The sequence below is a fragment of the Peromyscus maniculatus genome, chromosome 9 (genome assembly GCF_049852395.1).
Source record: "Peromyscus maniculatus bairdii isolate BWxNUB_F1_BW_parent chromosome 9, HU_Pman_BW_mat_3.1, whole genome shotgun sequence".
Classification (NCBI taxonomy): Eukaryota; Metazoa; Chordata; class Mammalia; order Rodentia; family Cricetidae; genus Peromyscus; species Peromyscus maniculatus.
In genome coordinates this window covers 61,508,199-61,524,925 of record NC_134860.1, presented here as the reverse complement: position 1 = coordinate 61,524,925, position 16,727 = coordinate 61,508,199, and positions in this window count along the sequence as shown.

Here is a 16,727-nt window from a genome sequence, read left to right as displayed (position 1 = left end):
GGGAGTCAGGGCTAAAACTGGGCTCAGTCACCTCAGAGCTGCTATCAGGCCAGACAGAGAACTGTTGTAGAATATTAAAGATGTGTTGCATTTGTTTATGCTGTGGAACATTTGTTTTAGTGATGCAAAGATGTGTTGCATTCTTTTATGCTGCATTTGTCTAACACTGTGGAGCTCTGTCACTTTGCCCGTCTAAAACACCAGATTGTTAAAGAGTCGCATGGCCAATAGCAAGGCAGGAGAAAGGATGGTTAGGGCTGGCAGGCAGAGAGAATAGATAGGAGAAATCTGGGAAGAGAGATCAAGGAGTGAGAAAAGAAGGGGCCAACACACAGCCACACAGCCAGACACAGCATAAGAAGGAAAGAAAAGATATACAGAAATAGAGAAAGGTAAAAGCCCAGAGGCAAAAGGTAGATAATTTAAGAAAAGCTGGATAGAAACAAGCCAAGCTAAGGCGGGCATTTATAAGAAAGAATAAGACTCCGTGTGTATGTATTTGGGAGCTGGGTGGCAGGCCCCCCAAAGAACAAAAGAGTAAAGAGGAAAAAAAGAAAAAGAAAAGAAAAAAAGCAACTACACAGAACACATTGAGACTCTCTGTGTCCTCTTCTGAAGGCCAGAGATAACGTCTCTGACCACATCTTAGAATCCATGATCTCTGTGAGGCCCCGGGAAGTGAGGATGGCCCCACTGGGCATGTGTGTGGGCCAGCATACTTGAACCACTCTCTATGGTTGTATTTCTAAGAATAAAGCAGGTTCAAGATGGCTGAATCTCACTGAAAGCCAGGGAGTTTGACCGCAAAAGGACAGAGGAAAAAATACTGACAAACAGTGGCAAAACTCACAAGTTATGCACATAACCAAGAAGGGAGGAGGCCCCTGACTAAGAGGACGGCCTCACCAAACGTGGAGACTTGGCAAAGGGCCCCATTGTCTGGCATTCTGACGTCTCATTGAATGCCCAGTGAGTTTCCACTCAGCTCCAAGGTGATGGATAATGGGTTCTCCAAGGGCACGATGGCAATATAAAGCTAGGCATAGTATAATGGTGTACTTCTGTAAACTCAGTTCTGGGGAGGCAGAGGCAGGAGGATAGGGTTTGAGGCAAGCCTGGGATATGTTGGGAAACTGTCTGTCCAGAAGAGAGGGAGAAGACTATAAATGTATTACATAATATCACAGCTATTAAGCAAATGATAAAAGCTGTAATACTAAATCTTTGGTGGCATCATCCCAAGAACATTCTCTGCGTCTCCCAGCAAGGGTGCCTTGAATGGTTGAATCACCAGTTTCCAAACTGTGTGCCCTAGAATCCCTTGGGTGACCAGCTCATTGGGAAAAGCAAGCAGTAATCAGCAAAGTCCGGGAAATGTTTCAAATTATATTTGCCTCTCAGGTAGGACTACAGGTCACCGTATTATAAGATGTGAAAATCCTTCTTACCCAGAATTTCCCCAAGTTTTTCTATAAAAAATCTTTGTCCAGGTTCTGTCATCATATGAGATGGAGGTTCATGGACTGTATTTAAGAAGCTGCCTATGTCAATCATTCAGACCCCTTGAATTTCCCCAGGGTTCACTGATGGTTGTTATCCATGCTTAGGACTGAGTATGTCTTTCTTCTAGGGGAAGGAGACTCAGTCCATGGGCACCAGAAACGAATATGGTGAGAGCTAAGTCACAGGCATCTGGTGTGGTGGAAGTGAGGTAATTTCCCTGACATCCAAATGGAGGATTTATCTTTTTTTTGGGTCCATGGTGGGGACCCCTTACAAGTCTCCAGGCCAGGGCTGAGCTCCCTACCAGACAGATAAGCTAAGCAGCCAGTGCCAGAGAAGGATATCCCAAGGAAGGCCCATGCCTGGGGTCAGAAACATTAGCTAAAAGAACCCGGATTAAGAGATTTGTGTCGGTTGTGGCCAGGCAAAGGAAGGCGGCAAGTGGGCCAGACGTGAATGCTCTAGAAAGTTGGCAGAGCCTCCTGTCAACTTCCAGAGACAAGCAAGCTGGGCTTGGTGCCGATCTACAGTCCTAGCGACTCAGAAGGCTGTGGTAGAGGTAGAGTGAGAGGATTACAGTGAGTGTTCAACTGAACACAAAAAGTAACAAGAGGAGACTGGAGATGGAGCTCAGGGGTAGAGCACTTTGCCTAGCCTGGGCAAGTCTAGAACCCGAGCTGGGCACAGCCTCCTAGCACCTCTGCTCTACCCCGACTACTGCAGGAGCAAGGTTTTTAGACTCCACAAGTGAGTGGGCCAGTGGGTGTGGTGTCTGTTTCTCTGTGCCTGACTAGTTTCACTAAACATGGAGTCCTCTACTTCTAGCCATGTTTCTGCTAAGGTGAGGTGTCCATGCTTTTTATGACTGCATAGCCTTCCAGTGTATGAGTGTCACATCGTCAGCCACTCACCCGGCAGGGGCCTTCACCATATCACGGCTATTACAAATAGTGTTCAGCCTTGTGTGCTTTTAAAAGCCAATGTCGGGCTGGAGAGATGGCTCAAAGGTTAAGAGCACCAACTGCTCTTCCAGAGGTCCTGAGTTCAATTCCCAGAAACCACATGGTGGCTCACAACCATCTGTAATGAGATCTGGTGCCCTCCTCTGTATACATAATAAATAAATAAATCTTTTTTTAAAAAAAAAAAAGCCAGTGTCATTCGTTTCCACGGAACTGTCTTTGTAGGTGTCGGGGGGCCATTTACCATAAAAAAAAAGAGCCCCTCACGACTCTTCTCACCCTTTCTTGATCAAAGCCATTTCTCCTCAAGAAGCAGCAGCTTGGGAAGGAAGATGTTTTATTAAAGATTGGGTTCTGTTTCACTCATAAGTGTGTAATAACATATAACATTCGTCGTGAACATGTGACCCTTGCGACCATGTATGTGGAACCGGAAGTACCACACTGTTCACGGGGAAGAATGTTTTGTTCCAGGTGAAGCTACCCTTATGACTGTGGATGGAGCCTGAGCCATCTCTTCTGAGTTTTACATCTCAGAGAAGTGGGTTGGGAAGGACGGAGGCGTGAGGATGGGCCGGCTGCTACAGTACACTGCAGTTTCCTGTGACACAGACATAAGGCTCACCGGGTGAGCATCTGGTTCTAGAAGCAGCATTGTGGGCCAGTTTGAGGTCCCAAAGGAGCATGGGAGCTCGGGTACAGAGACTGGAGTCCCTGCAGGAGCAGTTTTGTGTCAGGTCCTCTGAGAAGGTCCTAGAGGAACAGTCTTGCTCATTCTTGCCCTTCCTCGGGCACAGCCATGGCCTCTTCCTCTCCTGGCTGGAATGCTCTCTCTTGGCTCACCAATCTCACCTCAGCAGCCTTCAGGGTGCACCTTCACCTGTGAGCAAGAACTGGGGCACACGGGGATTGGGGGTGTACTCTACAGTCATGCAGTTTTCAAAAGGTCACAGATGTCAAGTTTCTTTTCTCACACCTTCTTCTCCTTTGGGATCACACATCCTTCCCTCTATGTCTGCCCTTCTCTCCTCAGTGTGTGTGTGTGTGTGGGGGGGGTGTCCCACAGCACCTACATGGTGGAGCCTCTTGATAGGAAGCCTTCTTGGAACACTACTGGGTTTTGTTTTGTTTTTTGTTTTTTTGTTTGTTTGTTTGTTTGTTGTTTTGTTTTGGTTTTGGTTTTGGTTTGGTTTGGTTTTTAGAGACAAGATTTCTCTCTGTGTATAATATACCTGACTGTCCTGGTACTCACTCTGTAAACCTGGCTGGCCTTGAACTCATAAAGATCTGCCTGACTCTACCTCCCCAGTGCTGAGATGCGGGGTGTTTACCCACCAACCCCACAGTTCCCCACAGTTTTCTTGAGTGAGAGCAGCAGAAAATATTAGATAGATGGATTTAGAATGTGGAGATAAACAGAAAATACAGGATAGCCTCGAAGGGTCTGGAACCTATTCCAAAGGGCCCTGACTGTCTCTGCCCTAAGGTGTTTATAGAAATGCTAGGGGGTGGAGCAAAAGACCTTCCCCCAGCACAGCCAAGTGCAGACCATCTCAGACACCTGCACTCAGACCCGTGGTCCATCATCCTCTCTATGCAGACCCACTGAGTAAAGCCACTAGGAACCTGAAAATGGGCTCCCACATTGAGATTGAAGGTGTGTGCCACCACCACCTGCCCCCAGAACATTTCAGTTTTTATACACACTGCTTCCCATGAAAATAAGACATGAATTGTAACTCCAGTCTTGGGTGATCTGAGGTCCTCTTCTGGCCTCCTTGGGCACCAGGCACACAAGTGGTACACAGCCATACATGCAGGCAAAATAGCCTTCCAGGCATGGTGGTGCACGCCTTCAATCCCAGCACTAGAGAGGCAGAGGCAGGCGGATCTCTGTGAGGCCAGCCTGGTCTACAAAGTGAGTTCTAGGGCAGCCAAGGTTAAGACACAGAGAAACTTTATCTCAAAATCCAAACCAAAACAAACAAAATAATTAATTTATTAATCAGTTAATTGATTGGTTAACTAAATTTTAAAGGTAGGTGGCTCCTGAGGAATGACAGCAAGGTTGTCCTCCAGCTTACACACACACACACACACACACACACACACACACACACACACACCCCTGCATGCACACATACATGCACACACAGAAAAGAATGAGGGTGCTGGTGCAGGTTGGGGAGCCCTAACTCTGGTCTTCCCTGCACCCCTGCTACTCTAATCCCTCCCCTGTCCCTACGGCCTTGTGGCCACCACCTCCACCTCCCTCCTCACCGCTCTCTCCTCTGGCAGGGTGGCTATCTGCGGCCCATCAGCTGAACAAGGCATTTGTCAACTCTAATGGATGGCGAGCCCCGGCCCTGACATACTTCATGCATCCCCGGGGCCTTTGATCTCCTTGTCTACACACACAAATGCGAGGACTACTGAGACATCCAGAACGAGGCACTAGGGATGCCTGTGCAGAGGTACTTTGGCCTGCAGAAGATAAGAATAATGAGCTGCCATCCCTGGCCATTAGGGCCGGGGCTGCAGGGGACTCTACCCAGAAGTGAGTCGGGGAGGCTGGCTTCGAGGGGTCTCCCTGCCATTACTCCTTGTTAGTGTTTATATCTGTGGGATGTGGTTCGTCCCTCTGGCACCGCCTTCCCCCCTCAAAGATTATGGTCAACAGTGGCTGATGCTTGCCACGGTGGGGTCCCATATGGTGACTGTCAGCGGTTTCTGGAGTTGGGGGCTGGATGGGGACAGGTACTTTTAGGGCCTGTGGAGTCATAGCCACCTTAGGAGAGTTCTCCGTACGGTTGCAAACCTGCACATCTTCTCCCATCTTGCTCCTTCTTTGGAGGGACCACGAAAGGGAAACAGGACTGCTGTCCTTGCTGAAGTCTGTATGGGACTGGTAGGAGCCAGCATTTGGAGATGGAGATCCTTCGAGTGAACACCCAAATGATCAAATGGCACCTGAGTCTAGGATCCCGTCAGTGAGGTGGACAAAGGTCCCATGAGCTGATCAGGAGAGCAAGCAGCAGTTCTGATCCCGCAGCACTGACCCATCTGTCTGTTCAGCTCCCTCCATTGCCTGACAGGCTCTCACCCTGTGTGTCACTGGGACAGGTGTGTGGTGACAGGTGGACGCATCCCGACAGTATGCTTTCTTCCTCCATGAACTCAGGCTCTTAGCAGCATTTCTCCTTCCTACGCTAGCTTCCTACGAGGTCTGGAAGGGATCCGCGAAGCCAGCTGGCTCACACACACCCATCTCGCATCTCTGCACTTCAAGTGTCTCTGGGGAATCCTCACCTGCCCCCTCCTGGATGTTTCCGCTGAGGGGTTCCTCACATCCTCACGTCTTCGACACATTGGCAGCTCTGAGTTCTTTCTGTGTTGGGCTAATACCCGTTTGCCCAAAGCATTGAGTTCTCGGCTTTCCTCCCGGCTCAGCAGAACAAGCACAGCCCGTTGTGGTGGTAATCTAATTGTATTGAAATATTATTCTGATTTGTACTGAAATATTAATTTGATTGTATGTTAATAAATAAAGTTGTCTGGGGGTCAGAGCTATTAGAGCCATAGCAAGAGTGTGGCGGTGGTGGCACACGCCTTTAATCCCATAGATATCTGTGTGTTCAGGGTCAGAGCTATTAGAGCCATAGCAAGAGTGTGGCGGTGGCGGCACACGCCTTTAATCCCATAAGATCTCTGTGTGTTCAGGGATACAGCCAGCATTGGAGACATATGCCTTTAAGACCTAGGGGGCTGTACATTCAGACAGTGACGAGGCAGTCATGTGTTTGGGTTTACAACCAATGAGAAGGCAGAACAACATACTTTAAAAATACGAACGGACAGGAAGTAGGTCTCTTTTCGCGAAGCTGGGACAGCAGGAGGAAGGGTGAGATTTTAGCTCTGAGCTCTGACCTCTCGGCTTTCTCTTTTACATTGTTTCTGTGTTTCTTATTTAATAAGACGGTTGGTTACATCTACATCTGGCGCCCAACGTGGGGCGAATCCATTAAAAACTGCTTGGCTTGGTGGCAGGTCCGCTTTCCCGCAAGAGCGGCAGGCGGCCCGCGGCGGCGGCGGCGGCGGCGGCGGCAGCAGCGGCACACGGCGGCCGGCGGCAATCGGCTTCTTAGACCGAGCTGCTGGCGTCCTAGTCCGGGTAGCAACTTCTAGCCCGGGCCTAGGTCTGTGAGCAGCTTGCCTAAAGCCGGTGCTACAAACAACTCAGACCTGCCCTGCCGAACAGGGCCCTGCCTGTAAAGCCAAAGCACATGGTCGGAGCTTAAGGAAGCCAGACCCAAGCCTTGACTCGGCACAAGAGGGAACACGTGGCTGCATTTAAGCTTTAGCCGGCTACGCTTTCTTGTGCGTTCTCTCTTTCCTCTCTCTCTCTCTTTCTCTCTCTCTGGATTTACACCTGGGACACTAGGTGGCTGCTTTGAAAATCCCCTCGGATTTCTACTGTTCTACGCAGATTTGGTAAGTCATAATATATCAGATATTTTAAAGGAAACTATCTAAAAGAGAATTTTTTTCCACATTAAAAAACAAATGGGTTTTATGTGTACATTGGAAGAAAATTGGTTTTTGTTCGAAATTTTAGGCAGTCTGGCAATGGAACAACTATATAATATTAGTATTGGTGGAATTATGCACCTCATCACTATAATAATCCACATTTTAATATTTAAAAAGATAGTCAATTTAAGTGCCAGGATAACAGCGTTAGAAGAACTTGTTAAACCTGTAAAAATTCAGACAGAAGAAATTAACAGTGAAGTTGTTTCAAGTCGGGATCATAAGGTTGCAGAAAGAAAGCCTGTTTTCACACAGTCACCCTTAATTTATCCTGTAACAGTACAGCAGATGCCTGATCAAATGGCTACACAAAATACTTGGGCTCCAATTGAAATGTTGGATTTAAAAAGGTTTAAGGAGGCAATAGTATCTTATGGCATGCATTCCCCATATGTAAAGCAAATGTTAAACACTTGGTCAACATATAATAGGATAGTACCACAGGACTGGCGGGACCTCGCACAAGGTGTTCTGGAACCCAGCCAGAGACTTCAATTTCTGACTTGGTTTAAGGAGGAGGCTAAAAACATAGAAAAACAGTGGAGGGATAAAGGAGTACAAGTTTGCCAGGATCAGCTTATGGGCGAAGGCCAATATGCTTCAGCACAAGCACAATGTTTATATGATGTCCAAACCCTAATTTTATGTCGAACGGCAGCCTTGAATGCATGGGACAAAGTTGAGGAACCAGGAAAAAAATCTGAGTCATTTACAAAGGTGAAGCAAGGCCCAAAAGAGTCTTTTACAGATTTTTTACAAAGACTGGCTTCAGCAGTAAAGAGAACGGTCTCGGATTCAGAAGCTGGTAAGGCAATAATTGAATCTTTGGCCTTTGAGAATTCGAATACAGCATGCAAAAGAATAATCAGGCCATTAAGGGCAAGATCTGCACCTATGGAAGATTGGATTAGAGAAACAATTAATGTTGAAGCTGATGAGCATGATGATACATGGGTAGGAGAAGTAATTTCAAAAGGTTTGAGGAGTGTTAGATGTTTTGGATGTGGAAAGCAAGGACATTTGAAAAGGGACTGTAGACAGGTCATTTCCAGAAACAATGTTTCTTCAAGGAACAATGGCAACAGAATGCCCCTTCCTTCTGGAGTATGCAGAAGGTGTGGTAAGGGAAAACACTGGACCAACGAATGTAGATCAACAAAGGACAGACAGGGTAATCCTTTGCCTCAGTCTTCGGGAAACTCCCAGAGGGGCCTCAGGCAGGCCCCCAGTGCAAATCCAGTTCAAACCTTTCCGGCAGCCATAGAGGAAATGCCTGCTCTGGAGAGCGATTAAATAACCAAATGCCTATTGGAATAAATCATGCTGGTCAGAATGATGAAACAGAGAGAATAGAAAATTCAGGAGAAAACATAAAGAAAATTTTTTGGCAAACTTCTATTAATGAACAAAGACCAAAATTAACAATAAAAATAAATGGTGTTTTGTTGTCTGGTCTGGTAGACACAGGTGCGGACGTTACCATAATTGCACCAGAATTTTGGCATCCAACTTGGCCTCTTCAGGAGGTAAACGTTCAACTGTTAGGAATTGGGACATTATCTCAGGTGAAACAGAGTGCAAGATGGCTCGAATGTATAGGTCCAGAAGGACAGAGAGGAAAATTAAAACCATACGTGGCTAACATAACTATGAACCTGTGGGGTCGAGACTTGTTGCAACAATGGAATACTCAGATTAACATCCCTCCAATCTCAGAAACAAATCATAAACTAGCACATGTTACTGAGAGAAATATTAGAAGATATTGTTCTAATGAGTGGTCACCAGCCATCCATATTATACAAGAACAGGGCACAATAACTGATGATCTTCCAAAGACACCAACAGCTCTACCTTTAAAATGGTTAACAGACAAGCCTGTATGGGTCCAGCAATGGCCTTTAACAACAGAGAAACTCCAGGCTTTAGAAGAGCTGGTAGAAGAACAGTTAAATGCTCAGCATATTGAAGAATCAACCAGCCCTTGGAATTCTCCTGTATTTGTTATTAAAAAGAAATCTGGTAAATGGAGAATGGTAACAGACCTTAGGGCAATTAACAAAGTAATTCAGCCAATGGGTTCTCTACAATCTGGGATGCCTTTGCCTACTCTGTTACCAAAAGGATGGCCTCTCATAGTTATTGATTTAAAAGACTGTTTCTTTTCAATACCCTTACAAGAAAAAGACAGAGAAAGATTTGCTTTTACAGTGCCTACTTATAATAATTCTCAACCGGTTAAAAGATTTCAATGGAGGGTCCTCCCACAGGGAATGTTGAATAGCCCAACTCTGTGCCAATATTTTGTACAACAGCCATTGGAAGTGATACGTAAAAAATTTCCTAAATCTATAATTTATCATTATATGGACGATATTTTACTAGCTGACTCAAATGCAGATACTTTAGAAATAATGTTTGAAGAAGTAAAGAAAATTTTGCCTTGCTGGGGATTACAAATTGCTCCTGAAAAGATACAAAGAGGAGATTCTATTAATTATTTAGGATATAAAATAGAGCTACAAAAAATTAGACCCCAAAAGGTGCAAATTCGGAGAGATAGACTACAGACTCTTAATGACTTTCAAAGATTATTTGGAGATATTTCTCATCTACGAACTATTGTTGGGGTAAAAAATGATGAACTGACTAATTTGTTCAAAACCTTAGAAGGTGACAAGGACTTAAATAGTCCAAGAGAATTATCACCTGAAGCTGAGAAAGAATTAGCCTTGGTAGAAAAGAAAGTGCATGAAGGACACGTGAATCGTATTGATCCAAAGCTGGATTGCATTTTGGTTATCTTACCTTCTAGGCGTTCTCCTACTGGAATATTAATGCAGAGGGAAGATATTATATTGGAATGGATATTTTTACCAAATAAACCAAATAAAAAATTAAAAACTTATGTGGAAAAAATCTCTGACTTGATTTACAAAGGAAAATTGAGACTTCGTCAATTAGCAGGCATAGACCCAGCAGAAATTGTCGTACCATTAACTAAGGAGGACATTGAAAAATTATGGACAGAAAGTGAACCTTGGCAAAGAGCTTGCAGTAATTTTTTGGGAGAAATTAACAGCAAATATCCCAAAAGCAATAGAATTGATCTTATAAAGAGAGCTGAATGGATCTTGCCTCGAATTGTACGGCAAAAACCCATATCTGGAGTTCGTACATTTTATACAGATGCCAACAAAGAAGGAAAGGCAGGTTACAAATCAGAAAATTTAAGTAAAGTGGTTCAAAGTCCGTATAATTCAGTTCAAAAATCAGAATTGTATGCTATTCTGTTGGTATTAATGGATTTTTCAGAACCTCTCAACATAGTAACTGACTCTCAGTATGCTGAAAGAGTGGTGTTACATATTGAGACTGCAGAATTTATCCCTGATGCTTCAGAATTAACTTCACTATTTATTCAATTACAAGATACAATCAGGAAAAGGAATCATCCTTTATATATAACTCACATTCGATCCCATACTGGTCTGCCAGGCCCTCTAGCACAAGGCAATGATGAGATTGATAAATTATTGATAGGAAATGTGCTGGAGGCCTCAGAATTTCATAAAAAACATCACGTTAATAGTAAAGGTTTAAAAAAGGATTTTTCCATAACCTGGCAACAAGCCAAAGAAATAATAAAGAAATGTCCTACTTGTTCCTTCTACAATCAGACGCCATTACCAGCAGGATGTAACCCAAAGGGTACTCAGAGAAATGAAATCTGGCAGATGGACGTGTTTCACTTTGCAGAATTTGGAAAATTGAAATATGTACACCACACTATCGATACTTATTCAGGATTTCAATGGGCAACTGCTTTGAGTTCTGAAAAAGCTGATTCTGTAATCACTCATTTGCTAGAAGTTATGGCCATCATGGGTATACCTGCACAAATCAAAACTGACAATGCTCCATCATATGTCTCTGTTAAAATGAAACAGTTTTTTGCTTATTACAATATAAAGCATATTACAGGCATACCACATAATCCTACAGGTCAAGCAGTTATAGAAAGATCAAACAGAACTCTAAAGGATATGTTAAATAAACAGAAATGGGTAACAAAAACCCCCAGAAATAGACTGCATAATGCTCTTCTAACTTTGAATTTTCTGAATGCCAATGAGAAAGGAACAACAGCTGCAGAGAGACATTGGATAATAGAAAAAACTACAGAATTAAATCAGCCTATATACTTTAAGGATGTGCTGACCTCAGAATGGAAACCAGGGTATGTATTACATTGGGGACGTGGTTTTGCTTTTGTTTCTACAGGAGAAGATAAGCTGTGGGTACCATCAAAATTGATAAAGGTTCGATTTGAACAAGAGAGACCTCTTAATTAGAGGAGGTGATAGTTCATCAACCAGCATGAACATCCAATTTAAACTAACTTGTATCAATAAAACATGCCTTTTCATTTCATCAGATAATAACTTGCCAAAAAGGAACATCCCCAAAATTAGTCTTGGGGAAAGGTTTTTGTTTTTGTCTTTTAGGAGAATGAAGGTTAAGGAATCTGAAGAACACTGGACAAATGAGACAACTGAAGAAAAGGGACAAATCATCTATCCCAAGAAACAGAGTGAAACGGTGTATGGGTATATATTATCTAAAAAAATTTTATGTCTTCCTAAATGTTTGTTTCTGCTTTTCTCTAAAGATTTAACACTCTTGGTTTTCTAATAGTCCCAGTTCAATTAAAATTTAAAGCTGACTTTGGAGTTGGAGAATGGCTCTCTCCTTCTTTAAAATCAAGCATGTTGTTAAAAGGAAAATGCAAACTCCCTGTATCATGCCAGAATAAGAGCCATCTTCTGCTATGGTACAGGACAAAAGCAAAATTAATTAAGGGACTATTCTATTACTAATCTCAACTCTTTGATTCTATTCTGATTCTTTAAACTTTTCTCAAAGTATAAAATTTATATCAAAATTTATAAGATTAATATATATATATACATTTTAAACTTTGTTAAGATATGAATGGTCACATAGAGTACTAACTAATTCTAGAAAAAAGGCTAGCTGCATATATATGTTTTTGTGTTCGAGTCTCTTATCAGTTTTCTGCAGGAAATCATGGCCAGGCCTAACATCAACTGAAGTCTCCAGAAAGAAGATGGGGCCCCACAACAACAACAATTCCACGTGGACAATAATAATATCATTAAGCTGACAAACATCATCCACAGATCAGCTTTGAACTACAAGGTGCTCAGAGCAATTTTGAGATGACTAGCTGAGATAATCCAGTCTCAAAGACTACTTGAATAAGGACTTGAGATAAACCCTGAACTTTGGCATTATACACAGACTGGATAGTGAAGGATATAGTTACCTCTCTTAGAATTTGACAATTAACCTAAAATTTTTCTTTCAGGATAAAGAAAACTTCGCCCATACCCAGCAGGAAGCAATTTTAAGAATACGACGCCCACATTCCCAAAGAGGTGGTGTGGGGAGGGTGGTTTTTTGGTCTTTTTAATGGGTTTTGGGTCTGGGATAATTTTCAATATTTAGGGGGGTTGGTTACAAGTTATTGTCAAGGGTTAGGAAAAAGGCTAAGCAAAGGAGATTAGATTTAAGGTTCTTGTTTAAAAAAAAAAAAAAAAAAAAAAAAAAAAAAAAAAGAAAGAAAGAAAGAAAAAAAAAAAGAAAGAAAAGAGAAAGACAATTACTAGTTTTAAATACTTTACATTGGATTGAATTGTTTTATATTGTACACAAATTTGAAACTGATATTGTTAGAAAATGCTATATGTATATTTCTAATTGTATTTATTCCATCCATTTAACAATGTAATGCAAATTTCTGATCCTTGAATGTTATTATTATCAACTATTAGGATATAAAGAAATGAAAGCTAGTAGTTAGACATTATCATAGAACTTGTAGTCATATTAGATATGTTTTAAAAATTGAGCAGAGATGTTTTAGACAGGTCATCTTCAAACCCTTCAGAGATCTACAGAATATGGCATTTAAAATGTTTTAATAACTTAGAAAATTTTTCTTTTTTGAGACATGTCGGCTCCTGGCAGTACCAATCTACTTTAGAGAAAATATGGGCATTGAAGAAACTGCATATGGAGTCAACTTTCATTCTGGCAAAAGTTAGCCACTGGACAACAAAGTATCCTCGAATCAACAGGACAAAATGGACAGACAGATCACGAAACAAGGGACTACTGATTCTTGCCAAAACAAGTGTGGTTATGGCTTTATCAAAAGGCATCTTCTGAGGCCAGGACAATATGGCCCCATCCCTGAAGTGGCCTTCGCATCCGGAAAAGGTACGGTGCCCTTTTCTTCGAAGGCAGCTTAACAGGCAGAGGGCCGATGGATTCTGTTGTACAATGGAACAGCAGCTGAAAGCTCATGCCTCTCAAAAGTAGACTGGCATTTAATAGAGGGATGTGGAGAAGAAGGGGATGCTGAGATGAAGCCATATATATACAGCCAAGAAGAATGGACAGCTGAATTAAAAAACTGTCAACAATTTCCAGAATTTAAAATCCTGAATCATGACAGGACACTAGTGGAATTCAGGTGTTTCTGGTACGTGGACTGCTCTCACCCAATGTGAGGTTGAACTGTTGACCTTGTGTACATCCTACTTCACAAATGAGTCTGTCAGATACACTAAGCCTATAGGCTGAAGATGATGCCCCAACACTACGGAGAAACCTCAGGTGACTGCCCAGGCAGCTGGCTGTTTCTGTCAACTCAAAAAATTTTTTGGAAGTTGCTTGCATGCACTTCCTGTTTTTATTTTTGTTAGCTAATATTATTCCCTTCTTGGGTCTCTGAGGGAGTTGAAGATTAGTTAGTTATGGTTGAAGATTAGTTAGTTACAGTTGAAAATTAATTAGGATAGAAAGTACATTAGATACATCTTGGAATTATCAAAATAGGATAGATAATGGAATTATTTTCTCTGATTCGTCAAATACCTGTTTAGGTATTTATTACTTGTATATATTGTATATAGTTATTGTACTTTTGTATATAGTTTTTCTTTTGTTAGTCATAACCTTTTGCTTTTTTTCTTTTTATTAAAATAGAAAAGGGGAAATGTGGTGGTAATCTAATTGTATTGAAATATTATTCTGATTTGTACTGAAATATTAATTTGATTGTATGTTAATAAATAAAGTTGTCTGGGGGTCAGAGCTATTAGAGCCATAGCAAGAGTGTGGCGGTGGTGGCACACGCCTTTAATCCCATAGATATCTGTGTGTTCAGGGTCAGAGCTATTAGAGCCATAGCAAGAGTGTGGCGGTGGCGGCACACGCCTTTAATCCCATAAGATCTCTGTGTGTTCAGGGATACAGCCAGCATTGGAGACATATGCCTTTAAGACCTAGGGGGCTGTACATTCAGACAGTGACGAGGCAGTCATGTGTTTGGGTTTACAACCAATGAGAAGGCAGAACAACATACTTTAAAAATACGAACGGACAGGAAGTAGGTCTCTTTTCGCGAAGCTGGGACAGCAGGAGGAAGGGTGAGATTTTAGCTCTGAGCTCTGACCTCTCGGCTTTCTCTTTTACATTGTTTCTGTGTTTCTTATTTAATAAGACGGTTGGTTACATCTACAGCCCGTCTCCGTGGCTCTCGTGTGGAGTAGCTGCTAGTTCGTGACAGGTCTTGCTCTATACCTATCAAATGGGGGGGGGGGGTGACTTCAGGTATTGTCTACTCCACTCTGCTCAGGCCATCACAAATCTTAGAGAGCCTTCCTATGGATTAGAAAGATGCCTTTCGCAAGCCACACTACCGCCACCTGATGGACACAGGCTGTAATGCCCCTATGAAGTGCAGTGCCCAAATGACCTGCTTTGCTTTGAGAGTGAGAGGCCCATTGAGGACCCCTGTCACAAGTAGGGAAGCCCAGCTTTTCTTACTTTCCTACTGTCTGAAAACTTCAGCACTTATTGGGGTCCCCCAGCCCCCCATCCTCCCCCCTGCCCTCGTGGCTCACTTTCTGGACCAGACTGTATCCTAATGCTGGCAGCATCCTTCTCCTTCCACTGCCCGGCCACGATGGTGCTGAGTGGAGAGTTGCATGAATCCAATCGTCCCTTGAAGCCATGTGCAGAGCTAACACTGGGAACCGCCATTCCTAGCCAGCCTGGGTGTCCTCTTGTGGTGTGTCCGGCTCTGTGGGGCCTGATACTGTCATAGACCACAAGACTGGCCATGAGTCAGCTGCCGGGTCACAGTCCTTGACTGTATCAAGCATCCTTAAGAGGGTTGTGGTGGTCTCACCTGAAGTTTGGGAAGGGAAAGCTGATCATATCACCAGGAGCATGGGGCGGGGGGGGGGGGGGGGAGGGGGAGGAGCGCATAAACACAACAGGATAAATGTGAGGTCACTGTCCCGGTCTGAGAGTCCCTTTCTGTGCCTGGCCACTGCCCGGAAGAGGGATCTAAATTTCAGCGACCTCTTTGCCCTGTCTCTGCTGCTCCCAGACCTTGCTCAGCTGGTTGACAGGCTGGTTGACAGGGTCCTCCTCGGCAGTGGAGTGAGGCAGGAGAACTAGGAAGGCCCTTCAGATGCCATGAATTCTTTACAACGTGTCTGCTTCAGTCGCCACACACTGCTGTCTTGAATTTCTGAGATGCCGGGGCAGCCAGCCTGCCTCTGACCACTCATGTGCCTCCCATCCCGGCCCTGACCCCGTCCTCCTCAGTGCCCCTCCTGGGCACCGCAGTCCTAGACTCCCTACAGCCCACACTGTGCAGCCCACAGGCTGAGCCTGGACACCATCCAGAGCGGAGTCAGGATAGGGCCCGGCTCTCCACAGAGCATTTGAGCCAATTAAAATGACAAATGACCGAAGCTTATCTTGCTCGCCTCCTCTGCCCTCTCCCCCTCCACTCTGCATTTGGACCTTCCCTTCCAGGGAAATGGACTGGGAACACCTTCACTCCTCCAGGCCTGGGAACCTTCCAGAGCTGGCATGGCTGCTCCTCTACCTCCCCACCAGTCCACTAGTGTTCTGGGGACCTTGGTCTGCCTAGGAGGATGAGGAAAAGGCAGGAAAGATAGGGAGAAAGTAAGTCCACTGGCACACAAGGATGGGGCCAGAGGAGGGTGGCAGGTGTCCTCCCCAGCCACTGTCTACATAACTTTCTGAAACAGGGTCCCTCACTGAGCTCAGCAGCTCACCAGATCAGTAGAGTAGCCTATGGATACCCCTGTCTCAGCTTCCCCGGCATGAGGATGACAGTAATACACCATTGCACCTGGCTTTTTTAACCATGGCTTTTGAGGTTCAAACTCGGCACATTACAGCCTAAGCCATATCTCTGGCTCCCAAAGACTGTTTAAAATTTTTTAATATAGAAATCTTTGGAGCTTATTTTAAGTTTGGGCCTTGGAATCTAGCAAAAAGATGTGTAATTATGGTGAAGATGACCATCCCCCACCTTTGCCTTTCAGGAAAGAGGGCCATCCTGCCTAGACCCTTTGGAAGCAGAGGGCTGGAGAGACAGTCACGTACACACCCATCTCTCGGGTAGGCCAACTCCAGGGAGGCCCCTCTCCAAGGAAGTCCCACCTTTGTGGGTATCCTGTCCACCAGCGAAGCCCTTCTGCAGAAAGAGGGCTGTTTCTGGGGAGGACTGCCTAGAGAGGAGATGGAAACAAGAGA